Source organism: Hemiscyllium ocellatum, chromosome 11 (assembly GCF_020745735.1).
Source record: "Hemiscyllium ocellatum isolate sHemOce1 chromosome 11, sHemOce1.pat.X.cur, whole genome shotgun sequence".
NCBI lineage: Eukaryota > Metazoa > Chordata > Chondrichthyes > Orectolobiformes > Hemiscylliidae > Hemiscyllium > Hemiscyllium ocellatum.
In genome coordinates, this window is record NC_083411.1 from 92,869,395 (window position 1) to 92,887,505 (window position 18,111).

Below are 18,111 nucleotides of genomic sequence, written 5' to 3' on the forward strand. Positions count from 1 at the left end.
CGCTGATAACCAATTGTCATGACTGCATTATAATTGCAGATCACCAACAGATATATTGAGCTGGCAATTACAACTCAAATTTTTAAAAAAACCAAAAGATTAAGAATTAAAATTCCAAGAGGTGTAAGTCAGTGACTGTCTGGAAGGCCTGTATGAATTATCTTCAGCCTTGAGACCGAACATGGAATGTCACACTAGACCGATACCAAGAAAGCTTCAAAGTAAAAGTCTTCAAAAAGAGAAATGCACTGCAAACTGAATTGTAATCTGCTGTGTATTATCTCAGATTGTGAACATAATGAGAGAAAAGAGAGCAGTCAGGTTAGAGATATGTTTGTGTTTTCCCCTTTCAAGAATACAGAAGAACAGAGGTTAAAAACCTGTTCCAACTCTGGGGCTACGTGTCCTAGTGGATGGAGATATGTGCTATGATAATCACAGCTGAGAAAACCCCTTAGTCATCCCAGCACTGCAGGTAAAAGGAAAGGAAGTTGTTCTCTTTCTTTGTAAGAAGCCAGAGAGCCAGTGGAACCTCAGCCAGAAAGGAACATGACAAAGGCTTTGAAGTCAAGCATCTTGAAAACAAGGCTCACCTACCAACATTGATGTGACTGGTATCACCCAAAATAATGGCTGCAATAACTCGACATCTAATCTTCACAGAATACAATTTGAAGTAGCCATTCTGGTACCAAACTATGTTGGAAAATCTTGCTCGACAACTGGTCATTAACACAAGCTTAAGTATGTTTTAATGAAGTTCAAGCATTAAAGCAAGGTTGGACCCTGAAAGGAAAATCAAAAATATATTTACTTTTCATTTTTGATTAGCACTGATCTTTTACTAACATTATTTGGTCTACTTTTTTTTTGAAAGGATGGATTATGGTCAGATACCAGTATCCTTTACATTCCCCTCAGAAGCTGCTTCAGTGCAATATCCTATCCCTGGCTTCTACTCTTAAAGCAATGTACCATTTAGCATGTATTCGGACTACCATCAAATAACATGGTATATTCATCTCATGCTGCAGGTACATGTAATGTACTAGTTAAAAGTGACCATAAACTTGTCTGATATTGGGAAAAACAAAACTAGACTATTAATGTCTTTTGCAACAACAACCCGCATTTATTCTTAATGAGTGAAATGTCTCAAGACACTTCCTGAGACCATTTTCAAACAATACTTGACACCAAGCCACATAAGACAGTTAATATGTATTTAAGAAGTATCTTAAAGAAGGAGAGAAAATTGGACAGGTTGAGGTATTGAATTCAAGAACTTAGGATCTTGGTACCTAAAGGCACAGTTGCAATGGTATTTTTTAATTCATTCAAAGGAATCACTGATTAGGAGAAAGTGAGGACTGCAGATGCTGGAGATCAGAGCTGAAAAATGTGTTGCTAGAAAAGCGCAGCAGGTCAGGCAGCATCCAAGGAGCAGGAGTATCGACGTTTCGGGCATAAAGAAGGGCTTATGCCCAAAACATCGATTCTCCTGCTCCTTGGATGCTGCCTGACCTGAATCACTGATTAGGCCAGCATTTAATGTCCACTGTAAAACTCTTGAAAAAGTGGTGATGCCCTGCCTTCTTGAACTCTTGCCATCCTTGGAGTGTAGGGACATCAACTGTGCTGTAGGAAGGGAGTCCCAGGATTTTGACCCAGCAAAAATGAAATAAAATTTCAAATCAGAATGCTGCATATCTTGGAGGGGAACTTGCAGGTGGTAGTGTTCCCATGTAACTGTAGCCCTTATCTTTCGAGATGGAAGAGGTCACAGGTATGGAAGTTGCATTTAAGGGCGCCTGGGTAAGCTGCTGCAGTGCAACTGATATACACTGATGCGAGAGGTGGAAAAGTTAATATCAAGATATTCAAGAAACCAGAATTGAAGAAACACTGATTTTACAGAGGATTGTGGAGGATTGAGGCCTTCGGATAAATTGAAAGCAAAGATGAAAATTTTATAAGTGAATCACTGTTTAACTGGAGGCACATATCGGTCAATGTGCACAGTAGATAATGAGTGAACAGGACTTTGATTCAGAGTTTTGCAAGAACTTACGTTTATGGTGGGTGAAACTTGGGAGGCCAGCTCGAAGCACAGAAAAATAATCAAGTCCAATGGTAACAAGTAGATGGATGAAGATTTGAACAGCAGATTAACTGAGGCATGGACAGAATCTGGCAGTGTTATGAGGTAGAAATGGGTGCTCAACTGAATATGTATTTGAAAGCTCAATTCAGAGTCAGGTGCAACAGCAAGATTGCATAGAGAGTCATTCACTCTCAGACATCTGCCAGCAAAGGAAAAGAGATGGCTAGGAAGTACAGGGACTAAAGACCATTGACTTTAGTGTCCCTGATATTTAACTGGAAGAAATTTCTGCTAATTCAATACTGGATGTCAGCCGAGAAATATGACAATTCAAAGATATTGGTCAGGTTGAGTGGGTGGTGATGAGGTAGTGTATGATTTTATCAATATAATGGTGAAATTTAATTTTTGGATGGTATTGTTAAAGGACTGTGTGTTGATAAAACACAAGATGCCTTTCAGCACATCATTCCTCAGTTGAGTCTTTGAAAGGACACTGTGCTTAATCTTACACGACAACTTTTGCCTACAACCTTGTAAGTTGCTCAAGCACCTGTCCAATTTCCTTTTAAAAATAATTCATGGAATCAGCTTCCACTAGCTTTCAAAAGAAATAGCTGGGAAACAAAGATAGATCCTTGGGGCTCACCAGGGTTAACACTGCAGAAGTCAGATGAGAGACCATTGCTGGTGATTCTTTGGCTATGACAGGAAAGATATAAATGGAACCAGTTAAATACAGACCTGCTCAGTTCGATGATGGAGGAGTTGCATTGGAGGAGGATAGTGTGGTCAAGCATGTCAAAGGTTGATGAGAAGGATTAGGATGGATTGTTTGCCATGATCACAATTGCACAGGATGTCAGTGTTCCTTTGACAAAAGTTTCACTAATTTGGCAGGAAACACAAAATCCCATGACTGATGGACAAGGATTTGTGTGTGTGTTTTTTTATTTAAAAACTCAGTCCTGGGATCCAAACATCACTTACAATTGTTGCTTCAGAAGATTGTGGATTTCTGCAGTTTACATAGTGTGTATACACCCACATTTATGTTGTGGGGCGGGGAGGGAGAGGGGAGAAGAGAGCAGGGGAATGTTCCAGGAATCTGATCTGTGAAGGTTCCAACTGAAGAACTTTGCGCAACAGACTCTGACCAGAGAGCATTATCTCAAAGTAAGGACCCATTTAAGGACAGACATGTGGATGAATTCCTTCTCTCAAAGCATAAAAAATCTGTGGAATTCTTGATCAGAAAGGACTGTCAAGACTGTGTCATTAAGCTGACATAGATTTTTGATCAGTATGGGAACCAAGGGTTATGAGGAATTAGAAATTCTGCAGACAGTAACTGACCTCATGATTCCTCAAAGCCTGTCCATCATCTACAAGACACGGGTATGATAGAATATTCTCCACTGGGATGAGCGCGGCTCCAACAATAATCAAGAAGCTTTATAACATTTAGGACAAAGCACCCTGCTTGATTGGCACCCAATTCACCAACTTAAAACATTTGCATCCTTCACTATCATTGCACATGAAGGAGTAGACAACAGCTTGAATCAAAGTACTAGAATTCCCTTCTGAACTGCATCATGGGACTGCCTGTACCAGCTGTAATGCAACAGGTCAAACAAGTGACTAACCACCACTTTCACAACAGCATTTGAGGTGGGCAATAAATGCTGACCAGAATCGAGAGTGCGGTGCTGGAAAAGCAGAGCAGGTCGGTCAGCGTCCGAGGAGCAATCCTCACTTTCTCCTAAGAAGAAAATTCCCCAGAAAGGATCTTTGAAGTGATGAAGTGGCAGGGATGGGGTGCAACATCCAAAGGAAAACCATTAATAATATTATAAATAAATAAATTAAAATAATAATATCATTTAATTATTGAGGCTGTATTGTGGTCAGCAGTGTACTGCTTTACCTCCTTTAGCCTCTTTGTAACTTCAGGCCCACACCAAACCATTGACTCTTGAAAACATTTTGAATTGACCAAGCAAGCTCCTTAGCTTTATCCAGGATAATGTGGATGAGCAATGATGCGGGAGTACTTTTAACACTTCACATGGTTCGCCTGATAAGCCTATATTGAGCATTAACTGCGAATATCGGGCGCAAGTGACTTTAATTTTGCATATTTAGGCCTAGACAGCTGATTATGGTGCGCTGTTCTAACACGGGGCTTGGTAGTTTTGTTCCCAGCCGATTCTCCTGTAACAGGTACCCTTGAAGGACCGGGATACCTGCCTGACTGACCCCCTTCCCCAATGACCTTAGGAGCAAGTGTAGCACTTGCCCCAAACTACCAGCTTGAGCAGCTTCGGAAAAACCAGTGTAGTCCAATCTGAAAACTTTCTCTAAATTGACGCTTGCACCACAAGGCCACACACCGAAGAATGAATTCAGGGGACTTGCTGCCTGGCCCGGGTTGGATTAGCAGGCGGTCTTAAATTTAAATCTAAAACAAACACGGCGTTGAGTGTTCCGGAACACCGTGGATATCTGGGGAGTTGCAAGGTATATTTCTGCCCGTCTCTACTGTCCTCGAACGGAATAGCGATCGCCCAAAAGGCTATTTATATAATCCGTCACATCCTCTTCCCACCCAGTAGCGGGGGGGTCATTGCTGCTGGACCTTATAAAAACAGCACTCGGGGGAAGCCGAGACCCACAACTCTCAGCAAACATCAGCCTGGACCCTTTCGGAATTGATATTTCAAAGAACAAAGTCGAATACTTGTTTGGGGTGGGGGGGTTTGCATTATATTGTGTTGTTGTTTTAAAAGAAAAGGAATTGACACTGCCCCTGTGGTTATCTCTGGTTGCTTCTCTGTTGGAAACATTGGTGATCGTTCCGGGGATTCCCTGAACAGCCTCTCAAGGACGAGGCAGGGAGCAGAGGCTGAAGGGGGATGTCGGTCAGCCCGGCTGCAGCCCCCTTTGACCTGACAGGCAGCCCACTCCCTCCAGCCTGGGGCCCGGCTGCTCTACAACTGCAGAAGCCAATCCACCCAAACTGTTCACTCACACGACACGGAGTCTCTCCGGGAGGGAGATTCCAGCCTCCGTCTTGTAGAAAATAGATAAAACAATGTGGGAATAAGTTGCTTCCCGGAAGTTGGGCATTTGCCCTTTTAAATGTCTTGCTGGGAGCCTTTAAACTTGTATTCCCCCCCCCCCCCCCCAAACAGCCTCTCTCATTGTCAAAATATTCCGCTCGGCTTTGGTATATTTTCTCTCTCTCTCCCTCGCGGGTCCACTCCGGAATCAGAGACAGAGAGACAGAGAGAGAGAGAGGAGCAAGCTGCAGCGAGTGGAGCGGGGAGCACACTGGACGGAGCTGCCCCCCCCCCCCACCCCCCCCTTCCCAAGGGAGCTCAAAGCCAGGGGCTGCTGCTTTTGTTGGTGCTTGGGGTGGGGAGGGGGGAGAGCCAGAGACAGTCAGGGGTACACGGTGGCACATCAGCTTCCCGGCCACAAGACACAGCACAGCCTCTTTATTTAAAAACACACACACACACAGATTACCTGGGATTGGAGCTGGAGCTGCTGCTGCTGCTGCTCCCCGTTCAAAGGTCCGGATCCAGATCCGATCCGAAGCTCCCGGGCTTCTGTAAGTGCGGGTCCCGGCGCTGCGGAAGCACCGAGCTGGGGCTGTTGCTGGCCGATGTTTTGTTTTTAAACGCATACGATAACATGTGAAGCCAGGAACGAGTTTACTTTCGCTCCATATCGCTGTCTGCTGCGCACATTTCCACCACTCCTCACTGCAGTCGCGTCCCCAGGGTCCTAGCGCCGCGGCTGTCTTTTGCACGGTCACATCTCGAAAACCCACTGAACCCTGCGCAAACCATCTTCCCCAGACTCCGGGTCAAAAATGCCACGGATGGCTATTCAGGAGTGACTTCCTCCTGTTATATTCGCCATCGCCTTTACACGGTGCATTTTTTTTACAAAAATTAAAAAATCTTCTTGTTTTCACCAGTGCATTCCCCCACCGACCCCAGACCCACAATCAGCGGATTAAAACAGCGCCCGCTGTATGCTCGACGCTCCAAAAAAAGTTACATTCTCGCAAATGTGAGGGACAGCCAAAGGACACACCATCTGACGGTAATCAGAGCACGCTGTCATTTTCAAATCAGCACATTGCCACCGTATTTCTCAGGTTCCTACCCTGTCCTGCAATTACAGTTCACATCTAGTTCAATATTGTCTATTTAGCTTACAGGGGACATACATTTGTATCAACTAAATATGACTGATTGCCAATTATACCAGGATCAAGTGCGACCTGATAAGAAATTTAGATGTTTATATTCGCTCTCACTACTAAATTGGCACTTGAAAATATTAATCTACCTTTTTAAACAGGAAAAAGAATTCAACTCTTAATATTTCTCACTTGTGTGGCCATGTGTTCCTAGAATGTAGTAAGGAGCCTGAATCTTTCTCTATGTGCTCTATTCTTACCACAATCGCCCATTTCCTTTCCTTCCAACCCCATCTGCCCTCGTTTCACCTCTCCCCTTTAACCTCACTGCCTTTTGCTGTCCATCAGGAAGGCCGATCAAGATTTGGGATAAGGAATTTATTGTAAATCTAAACGTGTGTCTGTCAAAAATGTGCAGACCTTCAGTTTAAAAATGTATGTGATATACAATTTTGCAGAAGAACCAATGCAAAGCTAGAATGTGAAATCCAACCTTCACTTAGAACTTGGAACCAATTTTCAAGCTTTGGAAATTTTTGTCTCATGATTTGATTCTTAATTATAGCTCCTGCCTCGCAAGATAATCTTGGGTCTCTCCTGTGCTTTGGAACATGGAAAAGCAATCCTGTAGCTGTTATGTCAAAATATTCCCTTATTTAATTCAGTGGTCAAGTATTATGGTTATGTTTAAGTTTATAAAATATGGTGACTGAACATTGGGATTTACACCAATGAGCTGCCAGAGAAGTGGTGGAGACTGGTACAATTGCAACATTTAAAACGACATCTGGATGGGTATATGAATAGGAAGGATTTGGAGGGATGTGGGCCAATTGCTAGCAAATGGGACTAGATTAGGTTGGGATATCTGGTTAACATGGACGAGTTGGACCGAAGGGTCTGTTTCCGTGCTGTACATCTCTATGACTCTATAGATGAGTGTAAGCAACACATAAACCAAGTATTTATACACAGGTGCTTACCCCTGCAAATCTGTTAGTGACGTCTCACTAACCACATTTTTGAACAGTTCATCATTTGTGGGAGATGATTTCCTTACTTTCTTCTCTCCAAAAATCACACCCTCTAGTTAAAATAAATTTCAAACAACACCTGTCACCTTACAGCATTTCTACTGAAATGATATTGTTTAGGATGAGCTTAAAGTGTAAGTGTGACAGTCTCCTTTACCAGAAGAGAATCAAATCCAATCCAATTCTCATCTAATGTCCTTTTCTCAAGGATGCCAATGAACAGCAATGAGGAGCAGAATCCTGTCTTATTTTTCTGCTTCTCATCCTAGAGTGCTGAAGCCAAATGTAGATCACAACTTACTGATATTAGCCAACTGGACAGAAATCAAATCTCAGATGTCCTCATTTGAATGTCGCACTTATATTCTGTTTTACTAAAGAAGCTGTCACAAGAAAGTTTTAAACACAAAGTCACTGATAAATTGTAAGTAAGTCTCATGATCTCCAAATTACCATTTATTTTGTGCCATTGAGCTTTTAGACATTTATGTTGACAATTCCCTTTTAAATGTAAATGTTGATCTATTCATATAACCAATGCCACCACACGGTTGGAGAAACATTCAGAAAAACTTTATTGTTGTGTGAATGTTCTGCAATAGAGTCTTTGGATCATATCAGGTAGTCCTCATTTCCAGTGTTTTTAAGAGTGAAGACCTTCATTCAATTCACAGTTAAAAGAGTTCCATATTTATACTCCAGTATCTGTCAATTAATTTCTGTAACTTTGAATCTTAGATGTCAGATCTCTAGCATAGCATAACATTGTCACTTTGGTATTACACACTGCTTTTCTTTTACAAATGGTTCAATTGAGAAGTGCCTTTTGTGATAAATTAACAAAACGGCCCTGTGGAATTCCGTGAAAATGCAGTTAATAAATTTGTTTTTAATGGAACTAGGGTAATTGATTTCAATCAAGGTTTCACTGTAGGTAAATATGCAAACTAGGAGTCTGAGTGTAAACATCTATCCCTATGTTTCATAGGTAGCTATCATTACACATTTTCTAGGCCAAAGCACATTTAGCTGTTTCATCAATGACCTTCCAGCCATCATGAAGTCAGAGTTGGGCTGTTTGTTGACAATTGCACAATGTTCAGTACCATTTGCAAATACTCAAACACTGAAGCAGTCCATTCTAATGTGCAGCAAGACCTGGACAACTTAGATTGAGAAGTGGTATACAGTTTTCACACCAAGTGCCAGGCAAGGACATTTCCAAAAAGATAGAATCTAACAATTATGCATTTATATGCAATGTCATACCTTTTGCTGATTTCCCCCATTATCAACACATAGTAGGTTACCATTGACTGGAAACTGAATTGGGCCTGCCATGTAAGCACTGTGGCTACAACAGCATTTCACAGGCTGAGGATTCTGAAATGAATAACCCATCTCATATCTGTCCAATGCCTGTCCGACATCTGCAAGATACAACTCAGCAATATAATGCAGTAGCCTCCATGGCTGTGACTTCAACAAAACAAAAAGCTCGACACTATCCAGGACGTTTCAGCACACTTATTCTGTTCTACATACATCACCTGAAACATTCCATCCTTCAATCATAGATGTACACTGGCAACAAAGAGTATATACAACATTCATAGGGGAGGGCAGTGGCTGCGAGGGGGACCAGGGTCAGGGGCATGCTGGGTGGCAGGAGTCTGGACTGGACGCTGTCGCTGGATATAGCAAGCAGGGCAGCAGTAGATGTCAAGTTTGTGGCCATTGCCATTCGACGCCTTAAAACGGTGGTGCTCGGACCCAACATAGTGCACCAGCTGAAGAATGGAGCTCAGGTGTGCGGTGGAATCCTGTCTGCGCTCACCCCTGCCAGGATGGAATTTCACATTGGCCCCAAGGTCCTGTACTTCCTTTTGGTGAAGGAGCACGCATTGTCCTCCAACACCCTCGAGATTTTCAGGGAAGGATGGGCATCACAGGGAGTGGAGTGCATTATTTCCTCCTCCAACTCTATTTTGATTTAATCCCTGCCCTCCCCTTTAATGTTTTGATCACACAGCATTGGCCTTTGATGAGAAGGACACTACCTGTCACTGGCCACTTGGGTGTTTTCTTTCTTCCTGGTGGTGAAACTTGAATAAAGATCAGTACACCTGGTGTCTTTCACTGTGTCTCACATCTGCATACACACAACATGGGTGCTGGGGAAAATAAGCAATACCGCAGTTAGGTGGTAGTGTGGGAGGGGGGGTTTGAAAAAAAAATACAACATTCATTGCAGCAACTCACCCAAGCTTCTCTAACAGCACCGTCACAGCCAATGATCTCATTCACTGAGATGGACAATGGCTGCATGTGAATGGGAATAATGTCACTTGAAAGTTCTCCTACAAGACACATAAAATCCTGACTAGGAACTATATCATCATTCCTTCACTGTCTAACACAGCTGCCACCACTGTCGGTGTCACTGCACCACACGGGCTATAGCAATTCAAGAAGGGGGATCATCACCATGTTCTCAATGGCAATTTGGGATGAGCAGTGAATATTGGGCCTAGCTAGTGATGCTCGCATTTCATGAAGTAATAAAATAAAATTAGGTGCATGAAACACTTGAGATTTTTGTTATTTCTTTCTTAAGATGTGAGAAATGGGATGAAGGAAAAATGTACAGCCTTTTCCTGGTAGTTCTAAGAGCCCATCATATAATTTGGGCTTATAGTCATGTGTAGTGGTTAAGGATGACAAGTTCCTTTTCATGGAGGTTATTATTTAATTAACTAGGATTTTAAGACAAACAAGCAACTTCGATGCTTGGTTTTGTCAAGTTGACAAATGAGACTGAAGAATGGAATATCTCCTACTTTAGATCCAGCAATTCGAGTTGGATATAGCATAGTCAAATCTAGGGTAAAACTCCCTTAAGTTCACTATACAAGTTACAACAATCAAGCACCATAGTCACATTTTGTATTATATACACAATAAATCATGATGTTTCACAATAGTCTATAGAAAAGCTAACCACATAAAGCAACTTTACTGAATTCTCACCAGCTGAATAAAATATTTACAATGACAAGAAAGATAGTTGTCTTCACTCAGTTAAAATTACTTATAAAAACAAGATGGAAATACATAGCTGTTAGTCTTTGAAAGACAAAAGGTAAGTTAATATTTGAATTTGAATTTTGAATCAAAATCTCAAGAATGATCATTAAACCTAATATCTTGCTGGAACTTCCATGATAAAATGCTGAATTTGTGAATTACAATAGCCTTATTGTCACTTGCATTGGACTGAGTGTAGTGAAAAGTTTGTAATGTTGCCTCTCACTACTATCTTAGACACAAGGTGCCCAGGTGCAGATACTTTAAGTCTTTAGTTGTGAATGATTATCTTTGCTCTCAATTTTCTCTCTTCCTCTCTTTAAATTGTGGACTTTTCCTCAGATACATTTTAACAGGGGATCAAATGTGACTAAGGTCGCTCTATTCTAATGTTTAATGTTTAATCAATGTTTAAGCTGGGAATAATGGCAGGCAAATCAATTCGATAGAAATCCTAGCGAAACCTAATCTTAGCATTTACATTCAATCCTTCTCTAGCAACAGTAACACAATAGCTGACAAAAGTACAAATTCTGTAATTTTTTCATATCGAGATATGAATAGTAAAGGTTTAGAGGGATATGGGCCAAATACTGGCAGCTCATTCCATACAGGGACCATCCTCTGCATAGAAGAGTTGCTCCTTAGGTCCCTTTTAAATCATTCTCCTCTCACCCTAAACCTATGCCTCTAGTTTTCCATTCTCCCACCACAGGGAAAAGACATTGTCTATTTACCCTATCCATGCCTCTCATGATTTTATAACCCTCTATAAGGTGACCCCTCAGCCTCCAGTGCTTGAGGGGAAATGGCCCCAGCCAATTCAGCCTCTCCCTATAGCTCAACCCCTTCAAACCTGGCAATATCCTTATAAATCCTTTCTGAATCTTTCCAAGTTTCACAACATCATTTCTATAGGAGAGAGACCAGAATTGCATGCAGTATTCCAAAAGTGGCCTAATCAATGTCCTGTACAGCTGCCATATAACCTGCCAACTCCTATACTCAATGCCTGCTGGACACACTTTCCTCATTCCTGAAGAAGGGCTCATGCTCGAAATGTCGATTCTCCTGCTACTTGGATGCTGCCTGACCTGCTGCGCTTTTCCAGCAACACATTTTCAGCTACTCAATGCACTAACCAACAAAGGCAAGCATAGCAAATGTCTTGTTCACTACCTTGCCTACCTGCAATAACACTTTCAAGAAACTATGAATCTGCACTCCAAGGTCTCTTTGTTCAGCAACATTCCCCAGGATCTTCCCATTAAGTGTTTAAGTCCTGCCCTGATTAGCCTTTCCAAAATGCAATACCTCACATTTAACTAAATTAAACTCCTGCTCCATTCCTCGGCCTGTTGGCCTATCTGATCAAGGTCCTGTTGTACTGTAAGGTAAACTTCTTCACTGTCCACTACACTGCCAATTTTGGTGTCACCTGCAAACTTACTAACCACACCTCCTAGTTCATATCCAAGTCATTTATATGAATGACAAAACACATTGGACCCAGCACTGATCCTTGTGGCACATCGCTGGTCACACATCTCCAGTCTGAGAAGTAACCTTCTACCACCATCCTCTTCTACCTTGGAGCCAATTCTGTACCAAATGACTAATTCTCCCTGTATTCCATGTGATCTAACTTTGCTAACCGGTCAACCATGAGGAACCTTGTGGGACGCTTTACTGAAGTCCATATAGATCACCCCTCATCAATCATCTTCGTTATTACTTCAAAAAATTCAATCAAGTTAGTGAGACTATGCACAACTCCATGTTGACTATCCCTAATCAGTCCTTGCCTTTCCAAATACATGTACATCCTGTCTCTGAGCATTCCCTCCACCAATGTTCCACCACTGATGTCAGGCTCACTGATTTGAATTCCTTGGCTTTTCCTTACCACCTTTCTTAAGTACTGGCATCATGTTAGTCAACCTCCAATCTTCAAGTGCCTCACTTGTGGCTAGTGATGATACAAATATCTCAGCAAGGGAACCAGTAATCACTTCCCTAGCTTCCCACAGAATTCTACGATACACCTAATCATGTTCCAGGGCTTTATCCACCTTGATGCGTTTTCATCTAAACTTGAACGTTAATTTGCTCTCTCAGTGAATGTTGTCTGACCCGCTGTGATTTCCAGCGTTTTTGTTTTCTGAATCAATCCAGGCCTAATGGCAGAAGAATGACAGTATTTTCTTGACAATGCAACAAACCTCAGAAGCAATAGTGGTTCCTAACCAGAGCATGAAAGATAATATTGTCATCTGTCAAATCATCATTCAATTCTACCATTTTGAATTTTGGGATGAGGCAAAATGCGTGAAGATGCATGGGATTCCAGTTTGCTTTTATTTGGTGCAAATGACGGCCATTTTAAGCCCACCTTAAGTAATCCAGAGTCAACAACAAATACTGATTTACAACACAGTATCCAGCTGCAATTTCTCTTCCAGTACACCGATTAGAAAAGAAATAGCTGTAAAGAAGTACAATGCATTTCAACTGGTATGTTAGAGCACAGCAACAATTCTGTAGGCATATATGTAAATATAATAGAGATACAGTAAGTATTTAATACATCAGCCATAATGGTAAACAAACCTCATAATATGGATTGGCAAGCTTCTCCCCACTGCAGTTCTGATTATTAAAACAAAGGATGACATTCCACTTCTTTAACAAACAAACAGTTGAACAAGAAAGTGGTCAAACTCCTCATTGCTCTCAGAAGTGAAAGTTTGAGAAGAATTAATTCCTTTGTTTTCTCCAAAAATTACGAGAAAACCCTGAAAAGTTCTTTAAACTCGTTGAAGATCAGCTCAAGGTTAGGGTAAACTTCAGAATTCAAGACTTGCTTTTATGTCCCTATGAGAAAAAAATGAGGTCTGCAGATGTTGGAGATCACAGCTGAAAATGTGTTGCTGGTTAAAGCACAGCAGGTTAGGCAGCATCCAAGGAATAGGAAATTCGACGTTTCGGGCATAAGCCCTTCATCAGGAATGTTAGGAAATTCGACGTTTCGGGCATAAGCCCTTCATCAGGAATCATAGGAAATTCGACGTTTCAGGCATAAGCCCTTCATCAGGAATGAGGATGAAGGGCTTTTGCCCGAAACGTCGAATTTCCTGTTCCTTGGATGCTGCCTGACCTGCTGCGCTTTAACCAGCAACACATTTTCAGCTGTCCCTATGAGAAGCAACTGAGTGAAATTTTGTTTGCACAGAGGTGCATGGTATGACTTCATCAAGTGGTAATTGCTTGAAAACCAATCATGTCATTCTGAAAATAAAATCTGAGTGAAAGCTAAAACTTTAACAGATGATTGGAAGACAAATGAAAGTTTAAAGCCAATGTTGCAGGTCAGCAATATCATCAAGTGTTTGAATACAACAGTAGTAATGGCAAAGAAAGTCAATAAAGCACACAAGAATGCAAGAAGTTTGCTTTATCCTATTGAACATTGAGTGTCCAGAATTCTACAAAATGTGTTAGCTAATGGATACTGAGCAAGGATGTGCAGAATTTAATTATCAGGAACTGCATAAGAAGCAGCAACAACACACAAAAAAGGATTCAGACAGTACCCAATGCAAAGAATATTACAATGGTTATAGCCTTGAAACACAAACATACAGATAAATTTCAGGAAATGCCTGTAACAAAACTGCTTCCAGATCTTAATCAAACTGTACATGTGGCCAATCTGACACAGCATTTTGATAAAGTTAAAAGAGCTGGGGAATTCATTATGAACCCAGAAAAATGGACCACATGAACTGCGAACCAAAATTGAAATCGATAAGAGTGAGATGTGCGTAGGAAGATGGCACAGTGTTGAAGTCCACATGTGACAAGTGCACTGCCTATAATGAATCTGAGATTCCGTGTATTGGCACTGTGAGTCTCAAATGTCAATATGGTTCTTCTGAATGGATCCCAGAAATTTTCTACATTGTCAAAGGAAATGGCCCAGCCATTGTTGGTCTGCCAATGTGCATGAATCTTCACATCATAATGATTCATAAGGCAGCAAAAACACCTGCTTTGACATGAAGGATCACAGACAAAATAACTGAATCCATCCACTCTAATCATAATCAAGATTGATAAATTCAAGATGCTACTTCTGATGAAGACCAGTAACAAGAGCTGAAATGTATCATTATTAGCAAATGCGTATACACATTAAGTGGATTCCTGAATAAGTTTGCCTCTTGGCTATTTAGAGCTGAGTTAGACTTAGCAAGAAACATCAATTCCAAGGGTAAGCAAATACTAATTACACAAAACATCCAAGACAACACCATCACACTCCATCCTCTCTGATAGGATAAACCCAGCAGAGATACAGTGATATATATATATTCAGGAGGGATTTTCCCTGGGAGTCCTTAACATTGAAACCAGGCTCCATGAAATCTCAAACATGGACAAGGAAACCAAGAGACTGTCATATAAACCTGGCTGATGAATCCTGTACTCCTCTTTGATAAACAACACTTGGAGGAAACACTGAGGGTGGTAAGGCCACAGAACATTCTCTGGGTGAGGAATTTCAATATCCACCACAAAGAGTGGTTGGCAGCAGCACTACCATCCAAGCTGGTCAAGTCCTAAAGGACCAAGCTGCTGACTTGGGTCTACAGTTGGTGGTCAGGGAACCAACAAGAAGAGAAAACATACTGGATCTCATCCTCACGATTCTGCCAGCTGCAGATGCATCTGCCCACAACTGTATTGGTAAGAGTGACAACTGCACAGTCCTAGTGAAGACAAAGTCCTGTCTTTACATTCTTCATTCTTTGTGTCATGTTGTGTAGTTGTATTACCATGCTAAATGGTATTACAAAACTAGAGATCCATGAGGCACCATGAGCCATTAACAGCAGCAAAATCATACTCCAGCACAATCTGCAGCTTCTTGACGTGGCACACCCTCCATTCTAGCATTATCATCAAGCTAGAGCATCAACCCTGGTTCAATGCAGAGGGCAGGACGGTATACCAGGAGCAGCAAATCTAAAAGTGAAGCAACAAACTGATGAAGCTACAAGAAAAGAGATATTCCAGATAGCATAAGCCAGCAAGTGAGAGTCACAACTAAGCAACTCCACAATCAAACAAAGCTCTGCAGTCCTGTGGACAATTAAACATATTACAGGTAGAGGAGACTCCACAATTATATCCATCCTCAATAACGGGGGAGCCCATCACATCAGTGCAAAAGATAAAGAGGTAGTGTTTGCAATAATTTTCAGTCAGAAGTGGTTGATCCATCTCAGTCGTCTCCAATGATCCCCAGCATTACAGATGCTAGTCTTCATCCAATTCACTCCATATGATATCAACAAGAGGTTGGAAGCACTGAAAACTGCAAAACCTGTGGACACTGACATCTTGCCAGCAACATTACTGAAAGCTTGTGCTCTAGAATTTGCCACATCCCCTAGCTAAGTTGTTCCAGTACATCTACAATTTGAGCATTTATCTGATAATGTGGAAAATTGCCCATTATCCTGTTCAGAAAATCCAGGCCAAATCTAACCTGAATGACTTATTGCCCCATCAGTCCTCTGTGAATCATCAGTAAAATGATGAAAAGTGTCATCCACAGCATTATCAAGCAGCACCTGCTCAGCAATAACCTGCTCAGCAATAACCTGCTCAGTGACGCCCTGTTTAGGTTCCGCCAGCACTATTCAGCCCCTGACCTTGGTTCAAATGAGCTGAATTCCAGAGGTGAGAGTGACAGCCCTTGACATCAAGGCTGCATTCCACCAAGTGTGGCATCCAGGAGCCCTCACAAAATAGGGGTCAATGTGAATCAAAAAGAAAACTCTCTGCTGGTTGGAGTCACACCTGGAAGACAGGAAGATGGCTGTGGTTGTTGAAGATCAGTTATCTCAGTTTCGGGACTTCTCTGCATGAGTTCTTCAGGGTAGTGTCCTCGGCCCAACCATCTTCAGCTGCTTCATCAATGACCTTCCCTCCATCATAAAGTCAGAATGATGATTTTTGCTGATGATTGAACAATGTTCAGCACCATTCATGACTCCTCAGATACTGAAGCAGCCGATGTTCAAATGCAACAAGATCTGGGCAACATTCAGGCTTGGGCTGTAAAGTGGCAAGTAGCATTCATGTCACACAAGTGCCAGGCAAAGACTATCTCCAGCAAGAGAAAATCTAACCAATGCCCCTTAATATTCAAGGACATTATGGTGCTGAATCCTTCAGTATCAACATTGAGAGTTACCATTGACCAGAAACTGAACTGCTCTTGCCATATAAATACAGTGACTACAGAGTAGGTCAGAGAATAGTTATCTTGCAGTAAGTAATTCACCTCCTGACTCCCCAAAGCCTGTCCATCCTGTACAAGGCACAAATCAGGAGTGTAATGGAATATTCCCTACTGGCTTGAATGGGTGCAACTCCAACAACACCCAAGAAGCTTGACACCATTCTGGACAAAGCAATCCATTTGATTGGCAACACATCTGCAAACAGCCACTTCCTCTACTACACATGCTCAGTAGCAGTACTGTGTACCAATTCACAAGACCCACTGCAGAAATTCACTAAGGCTCTTTAGATCGCATCTTCCAAACCCAAAGCCACTTCCATCTCACAGATGCGGCATTCCCATGATCTGCTGCCTTGACCTTTAAGATCAGCTCTAAGTCACTTACCAACCTCAGAAATATATTATACCTCACTATCATTGGCTCAAAATCCTGAAACTCTCTCTCTAACAGTATTGTAAATCTACCCACACCAGATGGTTTGTAGAAGGAAGTTCACAACCACCTTTTCAAGAAATTAGGGATGGGCAATAAATGCTGGCCCAGGCAGTGATACCCATATCCCATAAATGAATTTTTAAAAATTGCATGAAGTCACGCTAAACTATCTCCATATTTGTCATGTGGGCACACAGAAAGCCAAGGGACTGACACATAAATGTGTCTATTGGCACAGCATCAACAAAGATATAGATCAGTTGATACAAATGTGTGAGGAATGTCAACATTGTCAATGCCAGCAACATAAAAAAAACACAATTCCACATAAAATTCTCTCAAATCATGGTCCAGGATTGCTGCAGATCTATCTCAGGTCCATGCTCAAGACTATATCTTACTGCTAAATTACTTTACCAAATTTTCTTTTGTCAGATAAGCCAAACAGGAATCAGAGTCATTGACAAATTAACTGCTATCCTCATTATGTTCAGCACTCATCATCGATCATGTCAGTCAGTGGTCCTCTGAACATTAGTAAGCCATTCCAAAACCTGTGCAGAAAATGGGGAATTCAGTATATTCTCTATTATTTATTTTGTATTATTTTCTGTAAAATTCACAATCCAATAGTCTGGCAGCATGTACTATACACACAGTTAAAGCAATGACCATCAAGTGCAAGGCAATTCAGCAAGATTTCAAGATCATTGTGTTGAATTTCAAACTGTACCTCAAGGCAAAGTCTCGCTCTCACCTGCAACTCTTGTGTTTGGAAAAGAAGTCTATACAGTATTTCTATCACACATTTTCGAATCAACGAGGTGCATATGATTCCTTGCTGGAAAGAAGAGACAGAATGGTGCAGGGATATGTTCAAAGGACTTCACTTCATGCAAGTCAAAATGTGAGAGT